The 16,154-nt window shown below is 50.1% G+C and overlaps 1 protein-coding gene across 3 annotated transcripts in view; it reads right to left on the reverse strand.

Moving 5' to 3' along the window:
- The window catches only part of daam2 (dishevelled associated activator of morphogenesis 2), a 329,728-nt gene extending 314,136 nt beyond the window's left edge, over positions 1-15,592 (reverse strand). For 2 of the 3 annotated variants that reach the window (XM_085997939.1, XM_085997941.1), the window contains exon 1: positions 15,069-15,592. The gene's annotated coding sequence lies outside the window, so the exon portion shown is untranslated. The remainder of the gene's footprint in view (positions 1-15,068) is intronic. The other variant, XM_085997938.1, reaches the window with a different exon arrangement.
- Between the last annotated feature and the right edge of the window lie 562 nt (positions 15,593-16,154).

The following is a 16,154-nucleotide window of genomic DNA, read 5'->3' on the forward strand; positions in this document are numbered from 1 at the left end:
TCTATGTTTCTATGTATGTTTAAGCCACTCATGCATGGTGGAGCTCAGATGTCACCAGCCCTCCAGTACCTCACCCAAGTGACCACTCCTCACGTGTAAGCCTAGACAGAGACCACGCAAGAACAGAAATTAGCCGACTGCAGGCGAGGCGGGCGGTTAGAAGATGTTCCTCACCAGAATTATAAATACAATTATGGGCTCCCATAAGGAGCAGTTCAGGTTATCACAAGAGGGATAAAGATGAGAAACAACATGCAGCCCATCCTAGCTCATCCATCCAGAGCAGGGGAGTTCTCCCCGGTGTCCTGAACAATATTTCTCCCTCAACCAACATCAGCAAAACAGACGATCTGGTCATTATCACATTGCTGTTTGTGGGAGCTTGCTATGCGCAAATTGGCTGCCACGTTTCCTACATTACAACAGTGACTACATTTCAAAAGTACTTTATTGACTGTAAAGCGCTTGGGGGAATCCTGAGGTCGTGAAAGGTGCTATAGAAATGCAAGTCTTTCTTTTCTTCCTGCAGTTCCCCCATCACAGTGACTAACTGTCTCTCAAGGGATTACAGACTGTTTGCCTCCAGGAGTCCAATCCATGTGTCATTGGAAACATTAGGGAGGTACAGGTCCAGAAATGACCACTGCAATCCATCTGGCCAACCTAGATGTTGTTCACTCCTTGTGTAAATAAGAATTTCCTAACGACAATCCTAAATTTGCCAGTTTGACCCTGCACCCCCTTGTCCGACCATCACGGCTTAACTTGAAGTGATATTCCCAATTTATGTTTTCTATACTGCTGACTATCGTATGACTTTACAAGGTCCTCTTTCAGTTACTTCCTTTAAAAAATGAACAGTCCAAGTTTTTCCACTCTTCCCTCACAACTCATTTGTCCGACGACGATGAAAGGAGCTGGGTAAACATGTAGATGTAAGAGAAACCACAGGGTTCAAAATTGGCATCCTCTGGCCAAATACTCCACGGTAAGTCCTGTCTTGTTGGGACCATGGGAAGGTCATGGGTGGAATGCATCTGGTCAGGGTTGACTAGTTTACATTGGAATATGACATCAGCCTCTTTGAATTTTTAATTGATTGAATTGAGGGTCAGGGAAACATTTTCCCAAGAGTTTTTCTTCTCTTGGAAGTTGTACTGAGAGCAGAAATGGGTTTACGAGAACCAGTGACTGCAAATTGCACCTGATACATTGGAAGGAATGCCTTTGAGAAAATGAGGATTTCTGTATTGTATTTGTATATGATTTTAGATAGGCAGTGTAAGTGCGAGTTAAACATTGGGAACAACCAGCTGTATCTCCAAGAGAAGCTCACTGTTAGATGTTTATCTCAGATGGATTCCCCTGGTCTTTGTCACCAACTCTGTCAACAAGAAAATGCTTGATGGCTGGGACTGGTCATTTTGAAGTGTTTTTATACAGGTTAACTGGCAGGATAGTCAAATTCTGATGGTTCAAGCACTCAAGAGAGATATTTGCAGGAAAGCTGTTGTGAAAGCTGTTAATGTGGGGATTACATCGGATGCAAGCTCTGTTGTGCTGGTAGGCTGCCCGCGGGCTTCAAAGGCCATGGTTGTATCTGGAAAGGTGTCCCACTGAATCAAAAAAACAACAAATCACAGCTCTGGTTACTCAGCTCTATCTGGAGATCTGAACTTTGGGAACTGGACATCAGCATCATGCACATACAACTTGTGAAGGTCTACGGACCACTGTTTCATCCAAGGGTCCTGTCGCTCATCGAACTGTGGAAGAAATATGTTCTAACAAGAGTTTTTTTAACCCCCTGTGGACCATCTCTATATTGTTTTAAGCATTGTCCTTTCAGTGTTTTGCTGTGTCTTACTGCTTCTGTGTATTTCTATATTCCTTGCTTCAATGCTCCATCTCACCCTCAGTAAGCTCCCCGCTGGAGTGGAGCTAATTTACAGAACAAACGGGAAACTGTTCAACCTCCGTCGTCTCCAGTCCAGATCCAAGGTCGTCCCATCCTCTGTCGTTGAATTACAGTATGCAGACGACGCTTGCGTCTGCGCTCACTCAGAGGTCGAACTCCAAACCATCGTCAACACCTTCACCGAAGCGTACGAGAGCATGGGCCTTACACTAGACATCTGTAAGACAAAGGTCCTCTACCAACCTGCCCCCGCCACACAGTACTGCCCCCCGATTATCAAAATCCATGACAAGGCCTTGGACAACATGGACCACTTTCCATACCTCAGGAGCCTACGGTCAACAAGGGCAGACGTCGACAACGAAGTCCAACACCGCCTTCAGTGTGCCAGTGCAGCCTTCGGTCGCCTGAGGAAGAGAGTGTTTGAAGACCAGGACCTCAAACCCGGCACTAAGCTCATGGTCTACAGAGCAGCAGTGATACCCGCCCTGCTGTATGCCTCAGAGACATGGACCATGTACAGCAGGCACCTCAAAGCACTGGAGAGGTACCACCAACGTTGCCTCCGCAAGATCCTGCAAATCCATTGGCAGGATAGGCGCACCAACGTCAGTGTTCTTGCTCAGGCCAACATCCCCAGCATTGAAGCTTTGACCACGCTCAATCAGCTCCGATGGATGGGTCACATTGTCCGCATGCCCGATACAAGACTCCCAAAACAAGCGCTCTACTCGGAACTCCAACTCAGCAAGAGAGCCCCAGGTGGTCAGAGGAAACGCTTCAAGGATACCCTCAAAGCCTCCTTGAAAAAGTGCAACATCCCCACCGACACCTAGGAATCCCTGGCCCAAGACCGCACAAAGTGGAGGAGAAACATCCGGGAAGGCGCCGAACACCTCGAGTCTCTTCGCCGGGAGCAAGCGGAAGCCAAGCGCAGGCAGCGCAAGGTGCGCACGTCAACTCAAGCACCCCACCCACCCGCTCCTTCAACCACCGTCTGCCCCACCTGTGACAGAGACTGTAGGTCCCGCATTGGACTCATCAGTCACCTGAGAACTCACTTTTAATGTGGAAGCAAGTCATCCTCGGTTCCGAGGGACTGCCTAAGAAGATTATGTTTGTAATTAAACCTGACTTAGGTTTAACCCAGTGGCTTGGTTTGTTCTGCAAAGTATGGAATATTCTGCCTTTTTAAAGGCATATGGATGTGCTGGCATGCCATGTTTTCTCCAGTGGCCTATATCACAATAATTGTTAACCTTGTACGCACCATCGCAGATACAGTGGGTATAAAAGGTACGGGTTTCTGTTACTAGGAGACGAGCTCTGCTCATGAAAGGCATCATTTTCCTGTGAACAAAACTGCTGGGAGAAAAATTGACCTTTAATAGAGCTGATCGGCTGTTTCCTCATTCTAGGTCACCTTGGGTTCTTCTTAAGAATGCAAACCATCTCTCTATACTGGTCCCCTGCCATGGCCATGCATCTAGCCAAAATGCAAATGGTCCACATTTAGACTTCAGGCCCTCATCAAACGTTCTAGGAATTAAAAGTTACTTTGGTGAATGTGGATGGAAGGTAAATCTTAGGTTCCTTCAAATTTTTCCTATCGCTCCCCCCCACCCGCCCCTCCCCATCCCACCCAACGACAACAACATTAGCTGTTCAGGGGATTCTCATTTTATAAAACGTGCCCCACTACACCCAACTGTCAGGGTGATTCCAACCCTGAGCCCCGCCACCCACCCAGCTCATGACCAGAAATAAAACCACACTCACACACAAATTCAGGCCACCTGAAAATGGAAAGTTCCACAACAAAACACATAACCTTACGCCCCCCTTACCCCGCCCACCATCGAAATCCGGGACTCTCTCCTCCAAAAGACAGTGGATGCTGGGGGACAATTGGAGCTTTCAAGGCCGAGATCGATAGATTGTTGTTGGGTAAGGGTAACAAGGGATACGGATATAAGACGGGAAAACGGAGTTGAGGTGCAGGTCAGCCAGGATCTAATTGAATGGCGGAGCAGGCTAGAGGGGCTGAATGGCCCACTCCTCTTCCTAATGTTCCTCTCCTACCTCCCACCTCCCCCCACCTTTCAAAACCGCCAGGCTCCACGTGGCCCGCGGCCCCGGGCTGCCCGAGAGCCTGACAGCGGTTTTGAAAGAAGGAGACGTGCTGGCATGGTTGACAGTGCAGACCCGTCACCAGCACTGTCAGTGGACAGCCGGGGTGGGTAGGGGGGGGGGGGGTGCCTGACTCCAAAAAATTAAATCAGAGAATGCTGGAACTACAGAGGACCCCTGCTGAAGGGTATCAACTCAGAGCGTGAACCTGCCCTTTCTCTTCGCAGATGCTGACTGGCCTGCTGTGTAATTCTGGCATTTCCTCTATTAAAAAAAAAAAATTCCATATTCTCAGCTTTTTGCTTGAGCGAGTCTTTTGGGACCCAGAGAGTTGCTGATACTCGCAGATTTGTTAATGACTTATTGATCTTATTGTTATAGTGTCGCAACTCACCAAGATGGAAGAAAGAAACAGATAGAGATAGAGAGATAATGCGCAACTCACCAAGATGGAAGAGAGTTTTAGAGAAACAAAATCATTAAGATTTCAAGTGTTGGAAATGGTGGGTCCGTAATGTAATTCTGTGATGTCTCATTCATGGCACACTCAGTAGATTATTCACTGCTCGGTCTCTCTTTAGTTCTGTCTAAAGCTTCTTATGAATACACACAAGGCAGTCATTAGGTCCTGAAATACCTGGGTCTGGTGGGACACTTCTGAAAGTGAAGCCAGGCAGAGCATCCTGTGCCTGCCCCCAGCACCCTGCCCCCTCCCCTGCTAACTTCAGAAGAGGAGGGGGTACTGGCAGGATAACTTCCCCCGTTAGAAATCCTGCCTAGTTCCACCTACTCTGCACCCGACACAGTATACCTCAATGACACAGGCATACCTGCATTGACCAAATATCAAAAATAACAACAGAAAATGCCGGAAAAACTCAGCAGGCCAGGCAACATCCGTGGAGAGAAAATAGAGTCAACGTTTCGGGTGAAAACCCTTTATCAAGACTAAAGAGGCACAGGAAATGAAATGGATTAAGAGGCCAGGCTGGGAGAGAACGAAAGAGAAAAAGAGACATTAATAGGTATTCAAAACGAGACAAGATGGTGATAGGACTAGTGGAGACAAAAGATGGCTCTAGATTAGGTGTGAAATGCGCTGGCAGAATGGGAGACAGCGGCCATGTGGGAGAGAGAAAAAAAAAGAAAGGTGGGGGGGAAAACCAAAACAAAGGTGTGGATAAAACATATAAGTAAAAATGTAATAGGGGCCGAGGTTATGATCTGAAATTGTTGAACTCGATATTGAGTCCGGAAGGCTGCAAAGTGCCTAATCGGAAGATGAGGTGCTGTTCCTCGAGTTTACGTTGAGCTTCCGTGGAACAATGCAAGAGGCCAAGGACGGTGAGGTCCGAGTGGGAATGGAGCGGTGAATTAAAATGACAGGCGACCGGAAGCTCGGGGTCACCCTTACGGACTGAATGGAGGTGTTCCGCAAAGCGGTCACCCAATCTGCGTTTGGTCTCCCCAATGTAGAGGAGACCATATCGTGAGCAGCGAATACAGTATACTAGATTGCAAGAAGTACAAGTAAATCGCTGTTTCACCTGGAAGGGGTGTTTGGGGCCCTGGACAGTGGGAAGGGGGGAGGTATAAGGGCAGGTGTTATATCTCCTGCGCTTGCACGGGAAGGTGCCAGGTGAAAGGGAAGGGGTGCTGGGGGTGATAGAGGAGTGGTCTAGGGTGTCTCGGAGGGAGCGGTCCCTACGGAATGCTGAAAGGGGAGGGGAAGATGCATTTGGTGGTGGGATCACTTTGGAGGTGGTGGAAATGGCGGAGGATGATCCGTTGAATGTGGAGGCTGGTGGGGTGAAAGGTGAGGACAAGGGGAACCCTATCGTGGTTCTGGGAAGGAGGAGCAGGGGTGAGGGACCAAATATCAGCCTGGCTGAAGTAGGGCCTACAAAGTTGGTTTCCGAATGGTAATCGATCACAAAGTGATCAATTGCCTTTGGGAAAGTGGCTACAGCCTTGTTATTATAATCCTGTGAGAAGCTACATCCTCTATAACAACAATAACCTTGTCGGTGCAGGCTCGATGGGCCGAAATGGCCTCTATCTGCACTGTGGGGTTTCTGTGATTCTGTGATTCTGTGAATAACTTGTATTTAAATAGCGCCTTTAACATAGTAAAACTTCCCAAGATGCTTCACAGGAGCGTTATCAAACAAAATTTGACACCGAGCCACATAAGGAGATATTAGGACAGGTGAGGGTCACAGAGGTAGGTTTTAAGGAGCGGCTTAAAGAAAGAGAGAGGTAGAGAGGTTTAGGAAGGGAATTCCAGAGCTTAGGGCCTAGGCAGCTGAAGATAAGGCCACCAATGGTGGAGTGAAGGTAATCAGGGATTCGCCAGAGGCCAGAATTGGAGGAATGCAGAGATCTCAGAGGGTTGTAGGGCTGGAGGAGGTTAGAGAGATAGGGAGGGGGCAAAGCCATGGACCAAATAGACCAGGATTTAGATTCTTCTCTACTCAGCTGGCAGCACTGGCTCGAACCCCTCCACGACTACCCTGCCTTACCCAATGGGGCACGTGTCATGTGTAAACCTACACATTGAGTGTTGGGAAGATATTCAAACACAGGGGAGGCAGCCCAGCTGAGCACAATGTTTGCAGACATGCAGTTGTCATCAAGGCGGTCACTGGGCAGTGGTCAGGGAGTAGGGCCCTTGGCCGATGTTGCACCTTCCTAACCCTAGGGTGCTGAGATCAGTTGCAGTTCTTCCTCAGCTAAGATCAGCCAGCTCGGCACAGAACCATGGGGACTGAACCTGGAACCTTCCTGGTCTGCTTGGCTCTGCACCAGAACACACGTTTACCATCAGGAGCGGGGAGCGGGGGGGTGGGGGGCGGTGGGGGGGGGGGGGGCGGGAGGCGGGCGGGAGAGGAGAAACATGGTCTTTCAGCAACAATGGACACAACTGACATAGTAAGGCAAAGCACAACAAATGCAAAAGGAGCAATTATTGTGACCTGAACTAGGATTCCAATTTTGCATTCTCGTTAAAGTACGAGTCACAGTCTCCTTGGAAACAGAAGCATTGACAGAAAGGAGTATTCCCTCTCCAATCAGTTTTATGTCTGAGTGTTGACCTACTTAGATACGAAAAGGAGACACACAGTGCTGGATGTGTGTGCTATTACAAGGCAACAACACGGGACACTACTGAAAGAAGAGCAACAAGGGAATCCCGATCTTTGGTTATCCCAATTTTCTGAAGGTGAAGCAAGGCATGCAACTGTCCTGACTGCAACTATGTACCAGCTGAGCAAAGATACTCCCATTATCAACATGAGAGAGAGGAAATAAAGAGAAAGAGACATGAAGTAATGAGCTTTCAGAAAGACACAGAACAAATAATGTTTCTTTACAAATGCACAGAAAAGTACAAGATTTATGTTCAATGGGGTTTTAAGAAGTTTCCAGTCTACTTCTGCTGAAGGAACTGTAGAAATGTTCTTGAAGAATTTTTTTTTAATTTCCCCTGTGCTGGGGTCAGAAATATTTCTCCCAAGTTCTTGGTGCAGCATTACAGAGGAAGTCCTTTGGGGCATTCACCTCAAACCGAGGCTTGATCTCAGATAGATTGTGAAGAGAAGCTATGGAGTGGTAGAGATAGAGAGTGACCTGAGCTTAAAAATGATACATGGGGGAAGGCCGTGGTTAGTTACACTGTCAAGTGTGGAGCCCTGGCAACAGGGTATCTCATTTCTGGGCCAAGAAATGTCTCAATGGCATTTGGGGGACAAGCACTGTTATAGGCAGGCAGAGTTTGAGACCTTGGCCATCCATCTGAACTAGGAAATGGCAGATGGAACACCAAGATGGTGACTACAGGTAGCAGTAGCAGAGGCCTACATTTAAAGAAATTACAAAAGATGGGAAGATAACATTCATGGGGGAGGGAGCTAGAAATTGATATGAAAATCAATCCACTCTGAATCGAGTTAAAAGAAAGTTTTGTGGCGGAGCCACTGAATGACTCTGGGCAACTGTATATAATTCCCTTTAACGATGTTCTAACACCAGCCTAAGCCGGTACCATTGTGTTAGACATTACTGTGTTTTGTATACAGTGTTTGTATGTACGGGGCGTGGCCCCTTTAAGAGCACGGGAAAACGCAGGCAAACGCGATGACGTCACGTCGCAAACCACGTGACTGCCCAGGCAGTCCTCGTGGAATCTCCATCTTGTTAAGACCTGTTTTCGTGGTTCTCCTGTATCGATCTCAACAAACGGTTCAAACTCGTTTAGTCTTACATTAAAGACCTGTTTGTTTGATCTCCTGAGTCGACCTCAGTTATTAGTTAGGAATTCGACGATTCCTACATTGGTGACCCCCTTTTTTGTGAGCGTTTTTCGCAAAAAGAACACAACATGGAGGCCAACGCCGTTTCGCTGAAGCTACCGCAGTTCTGGGAGCAGCAAGCGACCTCATGGTTCATTCAGGTCGAGGCCCAGTTCGCCCTGAGGGACATCGTTGCGAATCAGACCAAATATCTCTATGTGGTCTCCGCACTCGATGGCTCTACCACCTCTCGGATCATCAGCCTCCTCGGGAACCCTCCAACGGAGGGTAAGTATGAAACCCTCAAGGCGCGGTTGCTGCAAGTTTTCGGGCTCACTAAATCAGAGCGTGCCCATCGATTGCTCGCTATACCCGGGCTCGGGGACTCCAAGCCTTCGGAGTTGATGAGCCAAAAGCTCACACACCTGGGCTCAGAACCGGAATGCTTCCTTTTCCGTGAACTATTCCTCAGCCAGCTGCCTGAGCAGGTGCAAGCTGCCCTGGCCAGATCCGAGGTGGAAGACTGCGCAGCACTCGCGGCAGAAGCGGACAAAATGTTCGCGGTAACGCAGCAGTACTGCACCACCACGAGGTGCCCATCCCCCACAGGCGCCGCCCCAGCTCGTCAGCCTGCTGGGCTGTGTTTCTACCACGCGCAGTTTGGCGCAAAGGCGAGACGTTGCCACCCTCACTGCAGCTTTCCCCCCAAAAAAACAACCGCGACTACTGAGGAACGGGTCTAACGGGCGCCCCGCGGCCGCCATGGCGATCGGCAACGCGGGCAAGTTGCTTTTCATCACCGATACGCTCTCCGGTCGTCGTTTTCTGTACGACACCGGAGCGCAGTGCAGCATTTTACCCGCGTCCGCCCTCGATGTGCAGGCAGGGAATCACGGCCTCGCCCTTGAAGCGGCTAATGGCGGAGCAATTCAGACCTTCGGCAGACGGCGAGTGGAGGTGTGCTTCAGGGGGCAACGTTTTCACTGGGAGTTTGTTACGGCCAAGGTTTCTCAACCCATTCTCGGCGCGGATTTCCTGTGTGCCAACAGCCTCCTGGTCGACGTAAAGAACCGGCAGTAGATCAATGCGGCAACTTTCAATTCTATCCCTGGTTACCGCAGTAACACTACGTCGCGCACCACGACCTGTGCTTTCCCGACTCCTGACGAGTTTGCTTGTCTGCTCGCCGAATTTCCTGACCTGACAAGACCCACGTTCTCCTCCAGAGTCACGAAACATGCTGTTGAGCACCACATCACCACCAATGGCCCCCCGGTCTACGCGCGAGCCCGGCGCCTGGAACCTGGCAAGCTGGCGGTCACAAAGGCGGAGTTCGCGACCATGGAACGGTTAGGGATTATTCGCCGGTCGAATAGTCCCTGGTCTTCACCCCTCCATATCGTCCCGAAGCCTGGCGGCGGATGGCGACCATGCGGCAACTATCGACGCCTAAACGACGCCACCACTCCTGATCGGTACCCGATCCCCCACATCCAGGATTTCTCTGCCCATTTGGCAGGGAGCACCGTCTTCTCGAAAGTCGACCTCGTACGGGGCTACCACCAGGTCCCAGTGCACCCACAGGACGTCCAGAAGACCGCAGTCATCACCCCATTCGGCCTCTTCGAGTTTTTGCGAATGCTGTTCGGGTTAAGGAACGCCGCCCAGGCTTTCAAATGCCTGATGGACTCCGTGCGGTGGGACCTCAAGTTCCTCTTCATCTACCTGGACGATATTCTAATTGCCAGTCCTACTAAAGAGGAACATATCTGTCACCTATGCACCCTTTTTCGATGCCTCAGCCAACACGGCCTGATTATCAACCTGGCCAAGTGTCAGTTTGGCCTGCACCAAATTGATTTCCTGGGGCATCGCATCACCGCAGAGGGAGCGGTTCCTTTACAAGCGAAGGTAGAGGCGGTGATATCCTTTCCATGCCCACAAAACATTAAGGCCCTGCAGGAATTCCTAGGCATGGTAAACTTTTACCACCGTTTCGTGCCTAAGGCAGCACTACTCATGCAGCCCCTGTATGAGGTCCTCAAGGGCAAGACTGGCAAGAACCCGGTAGACTGGACGGATGACATGGCCCGAGCGTTCGCCGACACCAAAAGCGCCTTAGCCAACGCAACCATGCTGGCGCACCCGCTGCCAGGAGCCACCATCGCCCTCACCACCGACGCGTCAGACTACGCAATCGGTGCCGTGCAAGAGCAGTGGGTGAACGGGACGTGGCAGCCGTTGGCATTCTTCAGCCGTCAACTACGGTGGAACGAGAGAGCATATAGCACGTTCGACTGGGAGTTGCTCGCCCTTTTTCTAGCCATCCGCCATTTTCGCTTCCTCCTGGAAGGACATCCTTTCACCGCCTTTGTGGACCATAAGCCGCTAACTTTTGCCATGGCCAAGACCGCCGAACCGTGGTCATCCTGACAGCAACGTCAACTGACCTACATATCCGAATTCACCACGGATATACAGCACGTGGCCGGTAAGGACAACCTGGTGGCAGACTGCCTCTCCCGCGCGACCGTCAATACGGTTCATTTGGGCATCAATTACGCCCCCATGGCAGCAGACCAAGCCTCAGACCCAGAAGTACAAGCCTGCAGAAAGACCGTCACTGGCCTCCGGTTGGCTGACGTCAAGTTCCATTCGGCAGGTACCACGCTGTTGTGTGACGTCTCCGTACGGGACCCTCGCCCGGTTGTGCCGGTCGTCTGGCGCCGTAAAGTGTTCGACGCCATACACAGGTTGTCACACCCAGGAATGAAGGCCTCTCAGAAGCTGATGTCAGCGAAATTCGTATGGCATGGCATGCACAAGGATGTCCGTGACTGGGCCAACACCTGCGTGGTCTGCCAAAAGGCCAAAGTACAGCGCCACGTCAAAGCTCTGTTGGCCACCTTCACAGTTCCAGAGCGACGTTTTGACCATGTCAATGTGGACCTGGTAGGACCACTCCCACCCTCCCATGGTTTTTCACACATCCTGACCATGGTTGACCGCACCACCAGATGGCCTGAGGCGAGTCTCCTGTCATCCACTCCTCTATCACCCCCAGCACCTGGGTCGCCCGTTTCGGAGTGCCCACAGATATTTCTTCCGACAGAGGACCGCAGTTTTCCTCCGAACTCTGGAATGCAGTGGCCCAAGGACTCGGTGTCAAATTGCACCGCACCATGGCCTACCACCCACAGGCGAATGGCCTCTGTGAACGCTTCCACCAATCACTGAAAGCCGCCCTGAGGGCCAGCCTCCAGGACGCTGGATGGGCAGACAAGCTACCGTGGGTCCTGTTGGGCCTTCGCACGGCCCCCAAGGAAGACCTTCACTCTTCATCAGCGGAGCTGGTGTACGGTCAGCCGCTGCGAGTCCCGGGGGATTTCCTGCCAGCATCGACGAAGCCATGGTCCGCGTCTGACCAGCTTACTAGTCACCAGGAGGCGGCCAGATGCTTTGCAATGGTGTCCACTTCTCATCATGGGCTGCAGAGTTCACACGTTCCCCTGGAGCTTCACAAGGCTGAGTACGTTTTTATTGGCCACGATGCTCATAGGGAACCACTCAAGGCCCCATATACTGGTCCCTCCCGCGTGTTGGAGGCAGGGGACAAAACCTTCACGGTAGATGTCGGTGGTAAACCGGACCACATTTCGGTCGATCGCTTAAAGCCAGCACATCTGGACCTCGACCGCCCCATCGAGACAGCACAACCGCCGAGACGAGGTCGGCCACCCATTGCCGTTACAGCAGACCAGGTGCAACCGCCCGCCAGACCGCCAGTCGCCCAACGGCCTCCGCCTCAGGAGTACAGGAGTCGTTCTGACAGGCTCATCAGACCACCTCACCGTTTGACTTTGTCCGTTAAAGTGAATTCTGGGCGGGCGCATGTGGCGGAGCCATTGAATGACTCTAGGCTACTGTATATAATTCCCTTTAACGATGTTCTAACACCAGCCTAAGCCGGTACCATTGTGTTAGACATTACTGTGTTTTGTATATAGTGTTTGTATGTACGGGGCGTGGCACCTTTAAGAGCGCGGGAAAACGCGGGCAAACGCAATGACGTCGCGTCGCAAACCACGTGACTGCCCAAGCAGTCCTCGTGGAATCTCCATCTTGTTAAGACCTGTTTTCGTGGTTCTCCTGTATCGATCTCAACAAACGGTTCGAATTCGTTTAGTCTTACATTAAAGACCTGTTTGTTTGATCTCCTGAGTCAACCTCAGTTATTAGTAAGGAATTCGACGATTCCTACAGTTTCATATTTAACGTCATGTTGAAAGGGCTGTAGGTTGTGATAAAGTGAATGGGGGAGGAGAGACGAGAAGATACTTCGTGTCTCTCTCCAATTGGCCCAACCTGCTTATTCCCAAGCAAAAGAAAAAGTATGAAGATTCCGTCTGGCACACACCTGCATCCTCATAGTGTTGAAATCCCACCAACACCCACCTCCCCCCCACCCCCACCCCAGCAAAACACACTCCACACCACATGATTTTCCTGACACCCCATGCTCAAGTCTCTGCACATCATGCTTTCAGGCTACAGAGTGCCAATGGCCCATCCATCTCACTGTGTCTGTCAATTTCTACACCGGCTGTCCCGATGGCCTCTCTCTCTCTCAAGTGAGATTGCCCATTTAGTGGCAGTGAATTAGAGACGAGCGGAGCTGGGTTAAATTTGCTCCAACTCATTTCACATTGGATCTGGACAACCAGCCGACAGAAGAGCCTTTCATCCCGGGTCAATACGGGTTGTCTTTGAGACCAGGCCCCCACAAAAATGTGAAAGGCCAGTGTCTACTCCGCTGCACTATCCAGTCAGTTTTCCGAGGAATTCACCCGCAGCTGCCTTTTGAACCTGAGCTGCTCGAGATCACCTCAATCTAGGCAGCAAAGGGGCCACGTTCATCCACATCCACATTATTAGTAAGCTTGGGCCCAAGTGGAACACACCGTTAGTGGTCAAAAGGCCACATATAGGATACTGCTGGGAATTAGAGATCTTCGTCATCATCCTCACACAAGTTCAACCAATGGCGCAAATGGGGGGGAGCATCAACAGGTTTAAAATGAGTTCCCTCCACTGCGCGGAGGGCTGCATGACAAGGGGCATTCAGAATGAATGCAGGTGCAGCAGGCGGTTAAGAAGGCAAATGGTATGTTGGCCTTCGTAGCGAGAGGATTAGAGTACAGAAACAAGGATGTCTTGCTGCAGTTGTGCAGGGCCTTGGTGAGACCACACCTTGAATATTGTGTGCAGTTTTGGTCGCCTTATCTGAGGAAGGATGTTCTTGCCATGGAGGGAGTGCAGCGAAGGTTCACCAGACTGATACCTGGGATGGCAGGAATGACGTATGAGGAGAGATTGGGTCGATTGGACTTATACTCGCTGGAGTTTAGAAGAATGAGAGGGGATCTCATCGAAACCTATAAAATTCTAACAGGACTGGACAGACTAGATGCAGGAAGGATGTTCCCGATGGCGGGGAGTCCAGAACCAGGGGTCACAGTCTAAAGATAAGGGGTAAGGCATTTAGGACAGAGATGGGGAGGAATTTCTTCACCCAGAGAGTGGTGAACCTGTGGAATTCTCTACCACAGAAGGCAGTTGAGGCCAATTCATTAAATATATTCAAGAAGGAGTTAGATATATTTCTTAAGGCTAAAGGGATCAAGGGGTATGGGGAGAAGGCAGGGACAGGGCACTGAGTTTGGATGATCAGCCATGATCTCATTGAATGGCGGAGCAGGCTCGAGGGGCTGAATGGCCTACTCCTGCTCCTATCTTCTATGTTTCTATGTTTCTAGAATAAACGAGCAACGAGGCTACGGACCAGCTGGTTCTGCTTAATAGGTGCCACATCAAATGCTCTACGCTGAATCCAGGGGGAGGAGATGTGAAGACAGGTGTCCTGGACAAATATTTATCCTTCAACCAACATTTAAAAAAACAGATTATCCAGTCGTTATCTCATTGCTGTATGTGGGAGCTTGCTGTGCGCAAAATTAGTTGCCGGGTTTCTTACATTACAACAGTGACTACGCTTCAAAAAGTACTTCATTGGCTGTAAAGCACTTTGGGATACCCTGAGGTCGTGAAAGCCGCTATTGAAATGCAAGTTGTTCTTTATTTACTTATTTTCTTATTCCCGGGGCTGGTAGGGGTCGTCTGCTGCAGCGTCTTTGACTTATGTCCGGAATTATTTCGATCAGGGGACAGAAATTCCTTTCAGAGGTGGAGCTCTTTCGTCTTAAAGGGACGCCGCCCCCTCCCCAATCCTGATCAAGTTACTGATGGTTGAGAAATGCACGACAGTACGCGAATGTCATCACACTGCCATTTATATCTGCCCGTACAAATTCAATGCAATTTTTCCAATCATAGAACTGGCTCTAAATCAGCAGCACAGTCCATTCCTGCGGAGACATCACATTTTCACAGACGCCTGTGGAACGCAATTTCTGGAGTTGCCCTTCTGGGGAACTGAACCGGGAAACTCAGAGCTACCAACGGCGCCGCCTTAAGAACCAATCAAGTAAACCCTCTGCTTAATCACCGATTGTCACCGGTGCTCCGATAATATTAGCTCGGGCACCACATGCAATGGACTGACACACAGTTCAAGCGTCTCTCCAGAATATCAACACTGTGAGCAATTCCGAGACAACGGTAGCACCGAGCGTACAACAGAGCCAAGCAACCTCCTTTCCTGTACTTACTCGTGCAGATCTACTGGTGATGGAACACCGCGCCTCGACGCCCTTTGTCCCTGCTGCAGCTTCCTTCGTTCCTCACCGCGTCTCCTTATGGATTCTTGTCCTGGGCACGGGTTCCAATTTTGGTAGGAAGGTGGTCCCGGGTGTAGGGAAGGGAGTAGAGGGAAAGAAGAGGCGATTCGGGGTAGCTATCACCCAATTCGTGTCTTTTTTACACCATTTAGCCTGCACAGGCTTTCAACCGGAGAACGCTGACACAGGCACACACGATTAAAAAGTCGTGTCAGATGCAAGACGTTGGCCGTTACAAGCCTTCACTGTGCTACTAATCCAGGAATGATCGGAAATACTTGTCGATGGTGAATAGGGGTAACCTTACTGACAAATGCGTGTCTACAGCAGGTCTTGCTTTTCTTCTTTCTGCCTCAGGAGTTAAGCTGCTCTTGAATGCTGGAGTGTTACACAGTGACAGCGCCACTGGCCTGCCTTCCTCGGCTCGCTTCTCTGCAGTGAATGAATGTGCTTTGCATTTCAACTCAGCCCAGCTGCAGTTTGTTTTGCTGCCTTCTGAGTAAGCTGTAAACAAGTGAGCCGAGCCAAAAGAGGTCAACGCCAAGAGGCAGAGAGAGAGAGAGAGAGAGAGAGAGAGGTAGGTAGACAGAGAGAGAAAGAGAGAGAGAGGTACAGAGAGAGAGAGAGAGAGAGGTACACAGAGAGAGAGAGAGAGAGAGGTACACAGAACGTACCAAATGAAGTACAAAGACTGTTTAAAATTAATATTGTTTAAAAGTAATATTGTATGTACCCAACAAATGTCAAATCGATTGACACCTACAGAATGTTGGAAAACTGTACCTTTTTGCTATGTAAGCTTTGGCAATATGGTTCTCTGTAAACTTTCATGCCAATAAAGCATTTGAATTGAATTGAATTGAGAGAGAGAGAGAGAGGAGGTAGACAGAGAGAGAGAGGTAGACACGGAGAGAGAGGGGTAGACACAGAGAGAGAGAGGTAGACACAGAGAGAGAGGTAGACAGAGAGAGAGGTAGACAGAGAGAGAGAGAGAGAGAGAGAGAGAGAGAGAGGTAG

The sequence above is a fragment of the Somniosus microcephalus genome, chromosome 9 (genome assembly GCF_052327205.1).
Source record: "Somniosus microcephalus isolate GS21.2 chromosome 9, FLI_Smic_1.0, whole genome shotgun sequence".
Taxonomy (NCBI): domain Eukaryota; kingdom Metazoa; phylum Chordata; class Chondrichthyes; order Squaliformes; family Somniosidae; genus Somniosus; species Somniosus microcephalus.